An 18,278-nucleotide genomic window follows, 5' to 3' on the forward strand; every position below is an offset into this window, starting at 1 on the left:
GTTTTTTGATGTAGAGAGATTTGGTACTCACCGGTGGGTTTCAGGGTACATCCCTCTGGGCCCCATCTGGGGCTCTAGTCTTGTTATAGGTGTTGATCTTGAATGGAGCTCATAGCTCTGGTGTGTAGTTTGGTTGTGGCAGAGTGGAGGTGTATGTTGCCACAGAGCAGGTGTGTGCACATATAGGAGATGTCTGGTTTTAATGTAGAGAAGATCAAGCGTAGTTCATCAACAGTGAAGGGCTGTTGCAGTGGAGTCTGAAACAAAAATAGCATTTGGAAAACCCAGATGTCTTTTCTTTGCTCAAAAAGCAAGTTTCCCAAGATTGCAGGAAGCAGTGTATAGACTTAAGCTGGTGGTTTTGCGTCAGTCCAGTGATAGTTTCAGGAGGTCTAAGATCTGTCAGATACTAAGCTTAGAAGTTAACCAGCTGGTGCTCAGAACCAGACCCACTAACTCCATGTGAATCTTCTTCATCCACAGTGTCTTGCTGAAGATCAGTTCAAATCAGCTGGAATTGGCACCAGCTCCTCATTTAATATTAGGGTCTGTTCACTTTTGTTATCCATCTTGGAAAGTCACGAGCCTTTTCTCTCCCAAGCGAAATAATCTTAACTGTTTATATCTCTAAATGATTATCTCTAGTGGTAGACATTTAAATTATCAGAAAGATAGTTTCTGACTTTAGTTGAAAGTATATTTTCTCCCTTGTTTGAAGGTAACATATTTTAGTAACAACAGTCAAGTATGGATAAGAGCACTTTTTTGGAGGGTGGGGAGGTGGCGCTAGTCCTGGGGCTTGAGCGCTAGGCTTGGGTGCAGTCCCTGAGTTATTTTTTTTTTTTCTCAAGGCTAGTGCTCTACCACTTGAGCCACTTCTGGCTTTTTTGGTAATTTATTGGAGACGAGAGTCTCATGGACTTTGTTGCCTGGGCTGGCTTCAAACTGTGATCTTAATCAGAGATTACAGGTGTGAGCCACCAGCACTCAGCAAGAGCACATTTTTTTTTTTTTTTTTTAAAGCCAGACCCAGGTTCCTAGCTTGTCTGTGCTTCCAACAAGCTATGTGACTTCGGGTAAGAACCTTAATCTCTGTGTTCAATTTAGAAAATGAGCTTAAAGGGATATCTACCACCTTAAAGATTTTGAGAGAAGTAAACAGGAAAGCATACATAAAGCCATTCATACTGTGTCTGCTGCAACAAATAGATGCTGATACCATTACACCTTTTAGGAGATGAGAGTTATAGACCTGGCTTTGCTATTGCTAAAGAGGTTGTTTTAGATATGTTGCTATCTACTGTGCACCTAGTATTCTTTTCTCTGCAGCTAGGATTTTGTCTCCATAGCTCAGACATTTAGTTGGAATGCCTGCCGTTTGTGGTGTCTGGCAGGCTGGGTGATTTGAGGTTGTCTGCTGGAGTGTTAGACTTCCCTCCTTTTGGTAAGGACCTATAGATAAAGACTGGCCCTGGTAACCTTTGATTTTATGTTCTTGTTGGCTTCTCTTGTTTTTAGCTCTTCCAGGATCCCACATGCCTTTTGTCTGTTTTCTTAGTGTGTTCCGATGGACAGTTTGCCTGTGGTGTTAGAGGCAGTTAAGTGGGACCTTTTGTGTAATCTAAGCTAAAAAAAGACATAACGTAATCCCAAATTCTGCAGCCAACATACTGTCCATGTTACCAGAAAGTTAGCAGCTAAATGACTTTGTTCTTTATGTCTGATGGGATGAAGTCAGGCAAGACATTTACATAGTAAAAAATGTAGAAGAGAGAAATGGCAGAGAAAGAACACATGGCATAGATTTGCTACAGTAAGACAGCACTAAAGCCCAGAAGAGAATTGGAGTCCTAGAAGATAGTTTTCTGATTGGTGAGTTTCCTTTCTGTTTCCTGTAAAGTTGTGATGCTGCAGGTTTACTGTCTTACCCTTTTTTTCCCTCATTCTTTTGTCCTTCTTACTTCATTCTTTTCTAGTCCCTGACCTCCCATTTTGGTTCAGAGGCAGGTTTTGGTCTATCAGCTTATCCTGCCATCTATCCATAATTACAGTTCCCTGATTGGTCATATCGTCAGCTTGGTATAGCCTCACCCCTAGGCAATATTACAAATAAGAGTGAGCCCCTCAACTTGGGTGGTGATTTGTCTGCCTGTGTCCTTTCCCCCCAAGGGGAAGGCTAGCCCAGAAGAGTCATGCTTGGAAGGGACAGTGGCTTTCATGATCATAGAAAAGTGCTTTCTTGCTTTGGCCTTTGACTTTAGCTTGAACTTTAGCAAGCTTCCATGACTCTTCAGGGTCATGTCATATTTTGTATGAGTTTCTTTGTTAGGCTTCATTGTTGTAAAGAGCAAGGACGTGGTGTTTGTCTCAACGTGGCATTGATGTTTCAGACTGACTATAGCTCTCCTGGACAGGCGTGCACAAAGAATCAATTGAGTTGTTTTCCACCCTCTTCCTGCCTAATTGAACATCTGCCTAGAGAACGCTGCCAACTCACCTGCCTGTTACCTGGCTAGCCAGCCGGCCCTGTCGTGTCAGTGTCTTGCTTTATTAGAGGTGTCAGTCTTGTCATTTGTAGTTAGTTGACTGTGAGCTTCAGAGAATGTTTCTTCACTTAATTTAAAGGCACTGATGCATCCCTTGTACCGTCCCTTTGCACTTGTGTCTTACCACTGCCTTAGTTATAACCATCACTGGTGACATGAAGCCTTGTGAAAGCTGTTGAAAGATTAACTGCCAAGTGAACACGTACACACCCCAGCTTGGCTCTCCTCCTTGTTTATCCTTCCCTGGGTCTCAGTCTAAGGTTTTAGCCAGTCATTCTGTCACCGATGATGGGCAAGAAGATTACTCACAAACATTACAGGTCCTTGATATCCACTTGTGAAAACTATTTTAGGGTGTCTCACCAAAAGGAGAGCGTTATAAGATAAAATTAGTAAGAATTTACTATAGTGTAATAGGATAAACTAGGGAGAGATGGAAGAGAGAAAGAAACATCCTATTTCCCATGCAGAAAATGGGAGTTACAGACTCAAAATGTCGGCTTTTATTTATATGGTTTTATATTTATGTTTTCTGACAACTCCTAATCTTTAGATAATGGATTTGGGTGGGTAAGATGCTCAAGGCCCACTCAAAACACTGGTAACCTTCAGGCATGATTTCTTTTCCCAGCCGTAGTTTTCATTCTTCCAGATTTTTACCATTTCAAGGAAGAAATATTTAGATAGTCCTTCTGGTGTTCCTAATCTTGTAACTTTAAAAAAGGAGGTAGTGCGTGCATGTGTGTGTGTGTGTGTGTGTGTGTGTGTGTGTGTGTAAGTGTGTAAAACCTACTTCCTGGTCTTAACTTTTGGGTCTAGCCATCCTGATACGTGTTAAAAATAGCATAATTTTGTGGTCTCGTCATCTGTCTATCTGGCCTCAGTTCAGGTACTGATGATAGTTAAACTGGTTAGAGATACTTTTAAAGGATGGATTACAGAGAGATGTTAAGATTGCTTGTGCTTAACATGAGAGACTTAAATTTTTCCAGCGACAAAGATGGTATTTCTGAAAGACAAGGAGGGCAGCGTATCTCACTTTCTCTGGCCACAGAATGCTGTATTCATGCTCTTTCTTTGTCCTCCTTAGGTTTTCTTTGGTTGGAAAGTCTCACAGGCAGTTGTGTGGTTCCTGGTGGAGTCCTGGGTAGGTGTGGTTTTGTTGTTAAAAATACCCGAGTCCTACCACAACCCTTGCTCATCATATAGTGGGATTTCCTGTCTTGCTTTGTTTTGTTTTGGTAGTGGTCTGGTTGTTTTTTTTTTTTTTTTCTTTTGTATTTTTGTCGGTTGTGGGGCTTGAACCCTGGGCCTGGGTGTTGTCCCTGAGCTCTTCAGCTCAAGGCCTAGTGCTCTACCACTTGAGCCACAGCTCCACTTCCTTGTGTTTCTGTTTTTAATGACACTTCTGTTTGCATTCTTTGTGCTCAGATCAAACATGTTGAAGAATGATGACAGAAAAGTTTTTTTTTTAAACTATTTTGATTACTCAGTACTTCTACATCTTGTTTTGAGTTTCTTTGAACTTTTTATTTTTGGTGGTGCTGCTAGTACTCAAGGTGTTGTACTTCTGGTTTGGCTTTTTTGTTCAAGGCTGGCATTGGCCAGTATTTTGCTGGATTACAGGAGATAAGAATCTCATAGATGTGTATGCCCAGGCTAGCTGTGAACTGCAGTCCTCGGGTATCAGGTTCCTAAGTAGCTAGATTACAGGGCTGAGCACCAGTGCCCAGCTTCTTTTGAACTTTCTTGGCAGAATTTGAATATTTTAAAGCGATATGGTTACTCAAAAATCTTGACAAAGGGACCAGGAGTTTGACCTAGAGGTAGAGTGCTTGCCTAGCATGCACAAAGACCCGGCTTTGATTCCTCGGTACCACGTACATAGGGGGAAAAGAAAGCCAGAAGTGGTGCTGAGGCTCAAGTGGTAGAGCTCTAGCCTTGAGAAAGTCCAAGGACAGTGTTCAGGCCCTGAGCTCCAGTCCAGGACTGGCAAAAAAAAAAAAAAAATTAAAATATTTATGTGATCCATCAGTATCATTCTAGATCTGTACTCAAAAGAACTGAAAACAGGGCCGGGAGTTTGTCCTAGTTAGAGTTCTTGCCTAGCATGGCCGAAGCCCTGGGTTTGATTCCTCAGTACCACATACACAGAAAAAGCCAGAAGTGGTGCTGTGGCTCATGTGACAGGGCACAAAAAGGGAGCAAAAAGTGTCCAAGGACAGTGCCCAGACCCTAAGTCCAAGCCCCAGGACTGCCAAAAAAAAAAAAAAAAAATTAAGAAAGGACGGAAAACAATGCAAATTCTTGTAAAACAATGTTCATAGCAGTACTGTTAATGAAAGCCAAAAGGTAGAAGCAAAACAAGCAATACATGGATATAATATGGTATAGCCATGCAATAAGATATTACTCAGCCATAAAAAGGAACAAAGTACAAACACAGCCCACACTGGATAAACTGTAAACACATTATGCTATAGGCAATGAAAAAGAAACACTAAAGGGCACATATTGTATAATCCCACTTCTGCCAAAATAGATAAGTACATAGAAAGGGAAAGGAAATGGATGATTGAGAGGTGCTGTGGGGGGGAGGGTTAGTGGGTGGGGATTGATTGCTTAGTGATGGTAGGGATGATGGGAATGTTTTAGGATTAAATAGAGGTGGTGGTTGCACAACATTGGGAATATCTAAATGTTACATGAATTTCATGTCAATAAAGAAAAAATGTGAAGGGTCAGCCACATATGTTCTTGCTTTTTAAGGAATTCCTCTTCGATTGAGTGTTGAATGTGGTCCCAGAAAGGGAGAGTGATGGGCAGGTGGTGAGGACTGAGACCCTGGCTTGGCCACAAGAGCCTGGCTCGATTCTGCTTCTCCTCAGCTTTTTTCTTCTTCTGTAAAGAAGGTTTAAAGTAGGGTGGTTTCAGGTTGTCCCCATGAGAGCAGGTGAGACGAGGGACGTAATGTGCTGGGTGTACTCTAAATGCTGAGTTAATGTTAACCTGCACCTCAGGTTTGTGGGAGGAGAAAAGGAAGCAGAGTTGGAGAGAAGCAAAATGCTGGGACTATTGAAATTAATAGGCATTGATGTCACATGTGTAGGTGTCCTTTAGACCTTTGCGAAGAGAATAAAAAGTCCTCAGTTCCTTATAGGTCACTGTGACAGTGCATAGCCAGTGAGAATGGACTTTGACCATCAGATCCAATAGGTATTTAAAGGGCACCCCATGCTGCCTGCTTCCCTCTGGATGGTCTTGTGCCATGTTGTAGCTGGCTTTGTGAATCGGCACTGGGCACACATAGACGGATGCCTCGTGTTGGCCTCAGGCTCTTGGCAGGAATTGAGCTGCTGACTTTACTTCTGTGTAGTTTCTGATTCCTTCTTTGCTCTTTGGAAGAAAGGACTTCATCACCTGGCAAGGAGGCAGAGGAGGAGGAGGAAGAGGAGGAAGGTGGCAAGGCAGGGCAGTAGATATTTATATAGTAGATGTCTACTTAGATATAAGTGATTATGTTGATCTCCCTTCTAATTGTTTGCACTAAGCATCCATACTGCACACTTAGCCCCTTATTATGTGCTGGTGAGCTTTTATTGTTGATGCTTTACAATTTAGTATCCAAATTTCATGGCCAGTGACATAGAAAGATCAATGGTTTTAGAGTCTGTTTGGGCTCAGCAATTATGTGTGTAGTTTCACTGACCTGCCTCAGTCCTCCTCCTCCTCTGAGGACTGCACCCCTCCCTTCTGCTGAGGGACCACGCACAGGGCCTGCCAAGATTGAACTTCTAGGCCTCCTCGACTTTGTTTTCAGAAGTGAAGGGAAGAATTTATTCTGGATACCCACAGGTGTCAAGAAAACTGTGTGTCATTGGAGTGATCCCCTCTCTGCCAGTTTCCTCAGACTCCAGTGCATGGTATGCACAGGTAGAGCTCAGTGTATTCACTTGAGAGCCCCCATCTTCCTGGCTGCTCTCATTGAAGGCCTCTGCCTCAGCTAAGTAGAGGTGTTTTGTTTTCTTACAGCCAAGAGTCCTAAGTGCTCTGTAAAAAGACCTTAGGTGACTCCCTGAAGTTGTCTAACTCACATTTTTTACTCATGTATGTGGTGGTGGTGGTGGTAGTGGTGGTAGGACATATAGTTATTGCCTTACATGTATTGATAATCAGGTGAAATAATTCACATGAAAGCTGGGGGACTAATGGAATAAGGAGCTGTTAGAATTCCTGTGATTATTGTACTCACTACCCAGCACTAATGATTTGATTGCCCTCAGTATCATTGGCTTTCTTACTACAAATTAAACATTCTTTTAGAAACAAATGATGCTGTTAGCTTGTTCATTTTTTTAAATCATTGAGTTTGCTTGACCTGACTTACATATTTGTAGGAAATGATTAAGTGCCTCTTGATAAATTATGGCCCTTCTAAGCTGGAAAAAAAAAAGTGTGTGTGTGTGTGTGTGTGTGTGTGTGTGTGTGTGTGTGTGTTTTCTGAGCTGAGTCTTAATTATGTCCTGGGAAGCAGAGAGTGCTGTTCCAAGTCAGACGGGCTGTTCTTCATGTCCCTGTGGCAGAGATAATGGTGCTAAAATTTTAGAGTAATTGCACATTGATTTGGTTTTGAGTCAGGTGGGTTTGGGTTTGAGTGCTGGTGTTGCCACTTGCTGAGCCATGTCATCCTCTGGAGTTTCATCTAGTCACCTGTAAAGGGGATGAGGATCGCAGGAGATGCTGTAAAGTCCTATGCCATGTGTGTGCTTTGGAGGAACTGTTATATATGTAACCACCCCTTGAAAACAAAAAACAAAAGTAACCACCACTACAAAATGAAGGTTTCAGAAACAAGGAGAGCTGAAACAATGAAGAGCCTAGTATGAGACACATACTCACCCCTGCAAGCCCAAAAGGTAAGAGACTCAGACAAGAAGTACAGCAAAAGCAACCACAGTCTTGCGAGGTTGAATGTCTAATGGGCAAGCCATTTTATTTCTGGCATATAGAGGCCTCATCCTCAATTCCTCCTTGGTTTACCTTTTTTCCCCTGGAGTCTGCCTAACTTACCTCTTCCATCTTCTCTCCCGTCTCTTCCAATCCCACCAATTCCTTCATTCTATCTTCACAAAGGCACATTCCAGTTGAACATTTTCTCTACAGGCTTAACATTTATGCTGAATCATTGAGTTTTGTCAACTCTAGGCCCTTTAGACGACCAGAATTCTCCCCACTTGTTTTCTTTTACTTTTCTTCACTGGAAAGGGCCGTTCTGGGAGCTTTGTCCTGTTGAGTCACAAGTCATTCATTCAGCACATGTTTATTGCACATCTACCTCTGGCAGTGTGCTGGAGAGGGAGTCCTGGGGAGGGTAGGGGAAGAGAGTCCCTGCCCCCAAAGCAGCTGGGTTAGCAGAGGAAACAGATGGACAAATGGACTCTAATTAAATGTGATTAGTGCTTTATGTAGGAAGACATTTGGTGAGAGCCCCAATCCCTGATCCTTCGCCAGGCACTTGCTGCAGTATTCAGTCTCGGTGACTGTGCACCCTGCCAATCCCACCTGGACAAATCCATTCCTTCCTTCCAAATACACTTGCGATGGGAGGCTTCGTGGAATTCTTGGAGAAAAGGTGGAAACCAACCTTCCTTTCGTTACCTGTGCACAAACCGTCTTCCAGGCAGAAAGTCTCAACTGAAAGGAAGTCAGGTTTTCCTTTCCCAGCACAGTTGAAAATATCCCCTTACTGTAACCAGTCAAAATCCAAAGAAGATATACATATGGCCACCACACCACACGTTACCAGAGAGCTTAGGACAGCTAAACATCCCAGTTCTTGCATCTGACAAGAGAAAAATTCAGGCAAAATGTGAACCTAAGTAAAAGTGGTAGGATGTGTATTAGAAAATAATATAGGAGCAAAAACATGTGGCATAGACATGCTACAGGGAAGACAACACTTCAGCACATCTCGGCTATTTTGTACTGTCTTCTCATAATAGAGCTTGGCCTCAGGTTAAATAGTGAGAATGGAATGGTCTTCTGATTGCTGGGTCTCCTTTCTGAGTCCCGTGAGGTTTTGACACCACAGATTTACTTTCCTATCCTTATTTCCTCATTCTTTTGCTCACCTTACTTATGTTCTGTTTTAGCTTCCTGCCTCCTTGTTAGGCAGAGCTTATCATATCATAGGCCTTAGTTCTTTGCCTCCCCTCCCCTTTCCTCCCTCCCTCCCTCCCTCCCTCCCTCCCTCCCTCCTCCCTCCCCCCTTCCCCCTCCCTCCCCCCTCCTCCCCTTCCTTCCTTCCTTCCGTAGGTATCACTAACACCAAGAATCCTTGTTTCAAAAATGGGACAGCTACCAACCAGGGGCTTGAGAGTATATTTGATATCCTCCCTCCATCCCCTCCTTCCTATCCAAATGTTCACCAAGTTCCATTAGCTCTGTTGCCTTCATTTTTTTCTTCTGTCTCTGCCACCTGAGACTAAGCCCTCATTTCCGACTGTGGATGGGGACCCTTGTCTCTGGTTGTTGAGAACACAGTAGAGGAACTTGTCCAGCACTACAGAATTGGGGAAAGAAGCCAGGTGCCAGGGGTTCATGCTTATGATCCCCTCTAACCCTACCCTAAGCTGAGATCAAGCTTATAGTGATAGGCCAGCCTGAAAATGTTGTCAGAGCCCTACTTCAACCAGTAGTTAGGTATGGTGGTGTGACAATTCATCCCCGTTGCTGTGAAGTGTTAATGGGAAGATCTTTGTCTAGGTTGGTCCAGGCACAAAATGAGACTCTACAGTAATCGGAGGGAAAAAAAGGGTTTGAATGCATGGTTCAAGTGGCTCTTGCCACTCGAAGGGTGAAGTTTTGAGTTCAAATCCTAATGCCACCAAAAAAAAAAATACAGAGACAGGGAAGCAGAATGGAAAACAGAGCATAATTTATATGGTAAAGTTGAATTCTATTTTGTGATACTTGTATTTGCATATAACAATTTTTTAAAAAGCTAACATTGCTATGATCTTTATATATACTATCTTATGTATCCCCCCACAAGAATTTACATAGTACATTGTCATTGTTGCTGTTTTACAGATATTAAAAAAGCTGGTCAAGAGTCATTAGGATGCCAGTCTAGGCTACTGGTCTGCCTCTCATAGATATCTGTGCGTGTGTGTGTGTGTGTGTGTGTGTGTATGTTCATGCACACATGCATGTGCACCTGTGTGTTTCCCTACGTGGATTGGGTTGTAATGTAAAGTAAAAAATGGGAAATTTGCCTGCGGACCTTTGCATATACACTGTATGCCCTGTAAGCCTCCACACTGAAGCCATGGTAATGTTTAAAAATGAAATCAAATCATGCCTTCCCCTTCCTTTAGTGGCATCTTGGAAGACAATGCAGACTTGGAAGTATGAGGCGTCTGTGTGATCGCAGGCTGTGTATAGCATGGCTCCTGTCTGCCTCTCAGCCCTTTTCTGCTGCTTGTTACCTTCTTTCCCACTGGTCTTTTAGCTCCTACATATGCCGGGCCTTCAGGGACACCTCAGGGCCTTGCCAGTCTCCTGTGACCTGCCAGAGGGCTCTTCGTGACCTACCTCCACTCAAAACAGCCACAGAGAAAGGTCCCTGCTCACTCAGGGTCTGACTGAGGGCTGGCCACAAAGGTTGGCTTGCTTTCCCAGTCTTCAGGGCAGCACCCAGCTTTATTAGTAAGGTGGTAGAAAAGGAAAAGCCTTCATTTTGGCCTAATTGATTATACTTGATGAAATGTCTTTTACACTTCTTTCTGTTTGACCATCCTAGGAAGCATTCGTTTACATGGCCATGTTTATTTCTGTGTTCAGGTTTGTGAGTGGGTTGAAATCTGTTTTAGTGAGGTTTCTTTTTTGTTTTCAATCATTTAATCTAGTGGGTTCTCACCGTAGTACTGCTCTAACTGGAGGCACCGCTCCTGGCCTACATCTTTTAGGCAGGGAGTTGTGGACCTCAGATCAAGAGAACACTTGAGCCACTAGACAACTACCTGGTTCCTAGTCCACACTGGGCAGGTCACGTTGGTGGGAAAGTAAATTGTGTGTGAAAGCTACCTGGCACATCAGTGTTGCCAGTTGAGGAAGGTAGTTGTTTTTTTAATCTTTTCGTTCTTGCATCCTTCACAGAGTGTGCCTTTGTGATACTTGCTGCTTTGAAGCAAGAGTGGGTGGGGGCAGGTACACTCAGGCCTTAGTCACCTTTGTCAGAGGCTGCACTCAACACTGTGTGTGTGGAGCCCTAGGTGAGAATGTTATGGTGCCTCATTGTGCTTGTTTTTATAGTCATATGTTCACAGAACAAAGAAAGGTTTCATAGAATCCCTGGTCTTTGTAAAAACAATGGGCTGGGAATGTGCCTTAGTGGTAGAACCCAGGGCATGAAGCCCTGGGTTCTGTTCCTTAGTACCACACATACGGAAAAAAGGTGAATGTGGCGCTGTGGCTCAAGTGCTAGAGTGCTAGCCTTGAGCAAAAATGCAGAGAGCCCCCACAGTGAGACACCACTTTGTGATTGGTGCTAGAGTGCCCCCAGCACTGCCCCCATTGCTTGTGCACTGTTAACACACAAATCAGCACAGTTGAGAGTCCCAGGAAGGATTGTGGCCACTGAGAAAGTCACTAAGACTACACTGTCATTCATCTGTATACACTGGACTCTGTCTGTCTTTATCTTTATTTAGAGATGAAGTCTCACTATGTAACCCAGGCTGTCTTGCCACTTGTCATTTTCCTGCCTCTCTTTCTGAATTCTGGGACTATAGGTATGTGCCATGTACCCATTTATACTGGGTTCTTTTACTTCCTATGTCTGTATTTTTTTGTTCTCATAGCCTAGAATGCACATCTTCAACACCTCCTCTTTCCCTATGGATGTCATAATATGTATATACATGTCAATTTATATTACGTAGGTGTATGTGTCTGTTAAAAAGATATTTATGTGTATTTTATTATCTTTAGGCAACAAAGGAGTTGCCATTCAGCAAAGCAGTTTATGAATCCAATGTGTCACGTCACTTCTTCAATCTTTCTCACTCATTCTTCCCAACCAACTCCTTCCCTCATTTTTTTTTAAGTTGTAGGATCTACATAGAATATTTTTCCCCTCTCCTCTTATTGGCCAATAGTGGTTATAATCATGTGTGTAGTCGTTCCTTTAATAATCAGTAACCCAAGTTTTATGTTTATATTATAGCAGGAGTACCAAGAACCATATATGGCACAGGTTATCACTCGCTCAGTGTTACTGTCATTGTCTTAGTCATCACCATGCAAAGCTTAACAATAAGTGTTTAACTTTTTTTTAAAACACATGTAGGTTTAGTGTTCTATGCTTTCCTTAGAACATTGGTTTTACTGTAATAGCTATCAATGTTAAACATGAAAGAGAATGTTCAAGCAACGTGTGCATGTGTGTGTGCACACACACTGATGCTTTACCACTTGAGCCACACTTCTACTCTGGCTTTTTCCTGGTGAATTGGAGATAAGAGTCTCACAATCTGGCATTGAACCTCAATCCTCAGATCTCAGCCTCCTGAGCAGCTAGAATTCCATGCATGAAACAATAGCACCTGGCTTGCATCCTTCAGTTAACAGGTCTCCTGTTTTTGTTCTTTGTAGAATGTACATTGTAAATTGTTAATGGGGACAAGGGGTTATAGAGTGCAGAATATCTCAAGTTGAAATTTGTGAACCTTTTTGTAACACAGATACTTAGACTTTCCTTTGGGAAATAATCTGGTGGCTTGGCCTTTTGATTTTAACAGATGAGGAAATTGACTACCTGTGTGTCTTGCCTTCAGTTAATAGTTCACATATTTGATGAGTCCCTCTTCTAGGGGAAATGCAAATATACTCTTTCTAGGAAGTGGACGATTAAGTGAGAGATACAAGCTTCCAGCATCTAGTCACTGCGATTACAAATGTTATGAGAATGGAATGTAGGAAGGTTTATAGTGCTAAATCATTTGTTTCCTAGTTGATTCATTTTTTCCATATATTTTTTATTATAATTAATAGAAGGGTTACATTATATTCACCAGATAGAAGGTGCATTACTTCACAAACATTGATACCCTTTCTTATGTCATGGTTCTCATTTCCCTCCCCCTCCTCCCCTCCCCCTCTCTCCTGCTCATCTTGATTTCCCCCCTTCCCTATCCAATTTCAAATAACCAATTAAGCATATATAAAATCTATCAGATAACAAGGTGAAATATTGTAACAATATGAGATAACCAAGGGACAGCAAAAGAGATGAGAGATAACAGTACATTAAGGACAACAATCACTCATTATATGGCTTTTGTTTCTATATCCTGGAGGTCCTTACATTTAGCGTCATACTATATGGCCTTATGTCTCTAGAGTTTGTTCTATTGTAAATCTCTGCTAGGAGAGCCCAAGTTTTCTACTGATTATGACAAATGAGGGAAACCATTGAGCCTATGTTCCTTTGAGTCTGGCTTACTTCACTTAATATGATTTTTTCTAAGTCTTTCTATTTCCTTACAAATGGGGCGATGTTGTTCTTTCTGACAGCAGCATAGAATTCCATTGTGTATAAATACCACATCTTGTTGATCCACTCATCAACTGAGGGACATCTGGGTTGGTTCCATATCTTTGCTATGGTAAATAGTGCTGCAATGAACATTGTTGTGCTAGTGGATTTAGTGTGTCCTTGTTTCTGGACGATTGGGTAAATGCCTAGTAGTGGAATTGCTGGGTCATACGGGAGTTCTATGTTTAGTCTTTTGAGTACTAGTTGATCCATTTTAAAGCTCTTGTCAGGCCCATTTAAGTCTTCCTCTCAACACCACTGCTGGCTGGCTCCCTTATGATTCAAATGGCCAGTGGTGATCATCAAGAATATTACCCACCACCCAATTGTGTCATCCTTGAGAATAGCATATTGAAGGTATCTTTAAAACAGGAGCCAACCTACCTGTCATGTGGTAGCTGCTATCTCTGTTGACTGTCCACACCATCAGTACATAAATAAGCTTAGGAAAACCTACAACTGTGGGGTACCTCCTGTCCCTATCTCTTCATGCTGTCATGTACTTTATGCTCCTCTGTTTTCCCATGGCCCCATGTGGCAGAAATTCTTTCCTTTCCTTCTCTGGGAAGCACAATGCAAATCCAGATTTTGCTGTGTATTTTGGTCCAGTACTGCTCACACCTTGGGAAAATGTTAATCCAGGATTACTACAGGGATAGATGTACTCAGAGGATAAGTGCCGCAACCAAAGGCCAGCCTTTGGTATTGTGACTTGTGGGTGAAAAATGACTGAAGTGTTTTGTGATGGAACAGCCTTGGAGTCACATTCTGATAAGAAGTGAGTTTGCCTACACAGAAATCAGATGTTTCCCTGTTTGTTAATGATGGATTTTGTTCTTTCCAATTGGCCAGACTGTGGATTGGGTGAGCCTTGGGAATGCATAAAAATCTCCCATCCTCCTTCTTACGTGAATGGATAGAGAGGCAGAAAAACATTTCCTATCTCAGGTTATCTTCTTGCTTCAACGCTGGAAACATCTTCAGCCACATCATGTGCTCTTGCTGGGATTGGAAAACAAATAGATTTTGAGGGACCAAGGATTAAGTGGCATTGTTTGCAGAACAGCATGTATCTAGGTTGCTGGTTGTTGTAGGCCTTGCTCTGAGATTGAATTAAGACAATTACCAGGGAGTTTTAAACCTCTGGCTTTTTAATCTTTGTGATCCAATTAAAGTTTCAGAAATACCACAGATTGCTAATTTTTTTTAAAAAGCTTTTCTTCATAAAAATAATTCACACTAATTATAGAAACTTAGAAAACCATCACAAGGCATAATGCTGAAAATTGCCTGTAATTCCATTCAAAGATTATCACTACGAATGCTTTGTTACATTTGCATATATTTTATATGTATAATTAAGATAATTGTGTATAAATTTTGATTTGTTTTCCATTTAACATATGGCTGTTTCTCCTGCTTGGGAGTAGCTTAGATAGGGATTTCTGTGAGTTTCTTACTGCTGCTTTAACATGTTCCTCTGACTACTGTAGTCATAGTTCTAAAGGGGAGGAATCCAAAATCCAGGTGCAGGCAGGACTCTGCTCCTTTTAGTGGCTTGTGGCTTTGTAAGTTCTCCGAGTCACATTTCTGACCCGTGGAACTGGAAAAGAAAATTTATGTGGTATTAAATGACTTTCATTTGATAGTTGCATGAAACTCATCTTGTGCCAATCATATTACTGTAAGAATTTCTGAGTACTTGCTCTGTCTTCTTTGTGCTGGTCCTGGGGTTTGAACTCAGGGACTGGACGTTGTCCCTGAGCTTTGTGCTCAATGTTGGTACTCTACCAGTTGAGCTCTATTTCCAGCTTTGTTTGGTGGTTAATAGGAGATGAGAATCTCATGGACTTGCCTGTCAGGGCTAGCTTTGAACTGTGATCCTCAGATCTCAGCCTCTTGAGTAGCTAGGATTGCAGGTGTGAGCCTTTAGTGCCCTACTCCTTGATCATTTATTCTTAATTTCTGTATGGTTCTTGTCATGAACCAGCAGCAAAGATTTGGCACTGGGTTGAGACCACCCTTTGAGTTCTACTCTGCTAGTCTTCCTCATTTTGGCTGAGGAAATGTGGTAGAGAGTGGGGGAGGAAGGAGGGGAGAGAGTGAGGGGGGGGGGCAGGCGGGTAGGCAGTGGCAGGGCATCTGCAGCTTGCAATGGATGGATGGGGAGGGCCAGTCTGGAGTGAGTGGAAGGCAGAACTGTCCTTGGGCTTGTTCTGCAGACCAGCTGGTATCCATGTGGCTCTTTTCTTCCTTGAGAGTTTGCCACAATGAGTGAGCCAGGCATAGCACCTTGCCACAGGTAGAGGCCATCGCTGGCTTGGCAGGGTTTTCTTTTCATCGCACTCCTTCAGTCCTGTCTGTGGAGCCCTCTTTTAACTTTGTGTTTTCTGAATGGCAGTTATCTCAGAAAATAGGGATTAAATTACAGAAGTTTGACTGGTGCTGCCTTCCCACAAACAGGACCTTTGACTAGTCATTGCTAAACATCTGAATTTTAAATAAATGGGCTTGGGCTAGTGGTCCTGTCTGCTAGCAGGGTGGGCTTTAATGCTTGCCCCGCCCCAGGAGCTTTTCTGAAGTGACAACCTTCACAGATGATGCTCCATGAGTTCTGCACAGAAACCTGGATTTCTTCAGCCTCTTTCCTTTTCTAATGAGGACATGAAGAGGAGCTCCCCCCTCCCCGTTTTTCTCAGTAGTGCCTACAATCAACGTATGGATGGATTCTGTCCATAATTTGTCCGTACCTATGAGGTCATGTTTTCCATCACCACTTTAGGAGTTTGCAGACCCAAGGGTACTAAGAGTGTGAAATTCTTTTGTTTCTGATTGCTGCATTATTTATTTAGTAAAACCAACACATTGCTTTTTTGACACCAGTAGAATTTCCATCATGGTTTAACACCTTTTGACCACAGATTATATTTTGTCATGAGGAAGACATCTATCACAGAAGTTAGTCTGGTTTTGCTCTGAACATCCTCAGCAGTTAGTTCGTATTTTCCCAATGCCAGGTCAGCAAGGCTCACTACAAACACATGACCTTGAGGCCATCGGGAGCAATTCTGGTTCAAGTCCTTGTGATGAGTGTTTTTTCGGTATCTCTTCTATTACACCTAGCTGACACTTTTATGTCATGGCAGTCTTTCTTAGGAAATGGAGATCAACTGCTTTCTTCTTGACCCCTCTCCACTATCTCTTAAAAGGTGCATTTTCTTGCCAAATGCCATGAGGCTCCTTAGAGAGCCAAGTTCTCCTGACTCTTCCATTAAGGGCCAAACTCTAGTATTCATGGCCCACAGAAAAATGTGGGTCTTCTTTGCTTTATCCCCACTCCCTTCACACACCTTAATCTCTTGAGACTCCCCAGAGTCAAAGCTTTCTAGCAGGATGGTTAAGGGAGGTTAGGTGGTGTCATCTAGGGGCATAGATTTGTTTCACTGGGTAGCTTTTGTCTCACCATCAAACAATTAAAGGCATGAAACAGAGCAAATTTAACTTGAAAATTAAAGAAAAGTTCAAAAAGAAAAGTAGTGACTCTCCTTTTGAGAGGGGCCCCAAAGAGGAATGCCTCCTGATTCTGCTCCTGGGACTGCTGCACTGATTGCTTCATAGCTTGTGCATAACCCACCTCCAGGTTGTTTAATTGGTTGAATGAGAAAGCCAGGCACCATGGGAAGAGGTAGTTGAGCAGGTGCCCGAGGTACTATGGGAACAAGATGTGCCATGAATGACCACATTTTGTTTGCCATGTGCTATGTCTGCCATTTCTCATTTCTGCATACCTTTCTTTCCCTTATTGGTTTTGGAAGCTGCACAATAAAGGAGTTAATGATTGACCATACTAAGTAGGAGTGGAAAAATATGGCCAGGTGGTAGAGGCTGTTTTCCTTCATTAAAAATAGAACAGAAAAGCAGCACAAGCAGCAGGCTTGTCTACAACACATGGAAGCAATCATCTCATATTATCCAGTACAGTGTGGTCACCAGATGAGGTGTGGCCATGGAAATGAGCAGAAAATTGGCCTCAAGCATCCCACCTGAACAGTGTGTGATGGGGGAACTGCAAGGTCTGATAGTTGAATCCCTTCCAGGACCTGTACCTCTCTCTTAATATTTAATTCTCCTGGGCTTTGATGAATTAATTTTGTTGAGTCCCTGCTCTAGGTCTCACAAACCTTGCTCCTTTTTCCCTCAAGCATTATGGGGAAGTAGTTTAGAGGCCTGTAGTACTTTGTTCTCATCTTTTATTTTTCCCAGGTGTTGATCAGAAGCCCCTCTCCTTTATTTCTTTTTGCTAGACACAATTCTGTATCCTTCACTGGTAAATTAGTGATTGTTGGCTGCCGTTTCTGTTTACCTTAGCAGACCTGTTGTAGACTCTCAGGAATTCAGGAAACAGAGTTCTACCACTCTGCTGGGAACCGAAGTTGAAATGTCCCTCTGATGGGGTTGTAGTGTCCTCATCCTGTCTGTCTGGTGGGCAGGGCAGCTAGTTTGAGTGACAGGTGTTCATCCTCTACCCCCAGCAGGCAGCAGGCTGCTGGGGGAGTGGAGCCATGTGACTCAGTGTGGGGGTGGGGGTGGGGCCGGGTGTCTATGGAATTGTAGCCTGCCATTCCCAAACCATCTATTATATGTCTTCTTATTTCTCAACAGGAATAACTCAAGTCAGCTTTATTGGAAATCAGTGTGAATCAGCTGAATTTATTGAAGCAGCAGTTCTTGAAGAAAAGGTAAAAATTCTCTCCTAAGGGAAATGAATCTGGGAGGTGGGGGAGTGACAACTGTCTCTGTCATTCTCCAAACATTTCCAGTTGTGTATATAATACTTTACCCCTTTTCCACTAAGACCCTTACCAGATGTCTTTTCATACTGCCTCTACTGCTCTGTGGCTGGTGTTACATAAGGCCGGTTTTGGTTTTGCTGTGGTGGTTATAGCATCTTCTGCTGCTGTTTGAGAGACTGCTCTATATGAGCCTCCTGACTGCTTCTTCATTTAAATGAATTAGTCAGTAGATTCTTAGACTTTTTTACAAACCTTCTCCTAAAGAAGTTTCTGGGCCTGGGAGCATGGCCTAGAGGTAGAGTCCTTGCCTAGCATGAAGTCCTGGGTTCCATTCCTTGG

At 42.7% G+C, this 18,278-nt stretch overlaps 1 long non-coding RNA gene across 3 annotated transcripts in view; it reads left to right on the top strand.

The window, feature by feature from the left end:
* The window catches only part of LOC150056610 (uncharacterized), a 138,816-nt gene that overhangs the window by 101,739 nt on the left and 18,799 nt on the right, over window positions 1-18,278 (top strand). For 2 of the 3 annotated variants that reach the window (XR_016537279.1, XR_016537280.1), the window contains one exon: window positions 17,809-17,885. This is a non-coding gene — a long non-coding RNA (uncharacterized LOC150056610). Of the gene's footprint in view, window positions 1-3,634; window positions 3,694-17,808; window positions 17,886-18,278 lie in introns of those variants that run through there. The other variant, XR_016537278.1, reaches the window with a different exon arrangement.

This window comes from Megascapheus bottae, chromosome 12 (assembly GCF_031878675.1).
Source record: "Megascapheus bottae isolate mThoBot1 chromosome 12, mThoBot2.hap1, whole genome shotgun sequence".
Classification (NCBI taxonomy): domain Eukaryota; kingdom Metazoa; phylum Chordata; class Mammalia; order Rodentia; family Geomyidae; genus Megascapheus; species Megascapheus bottae.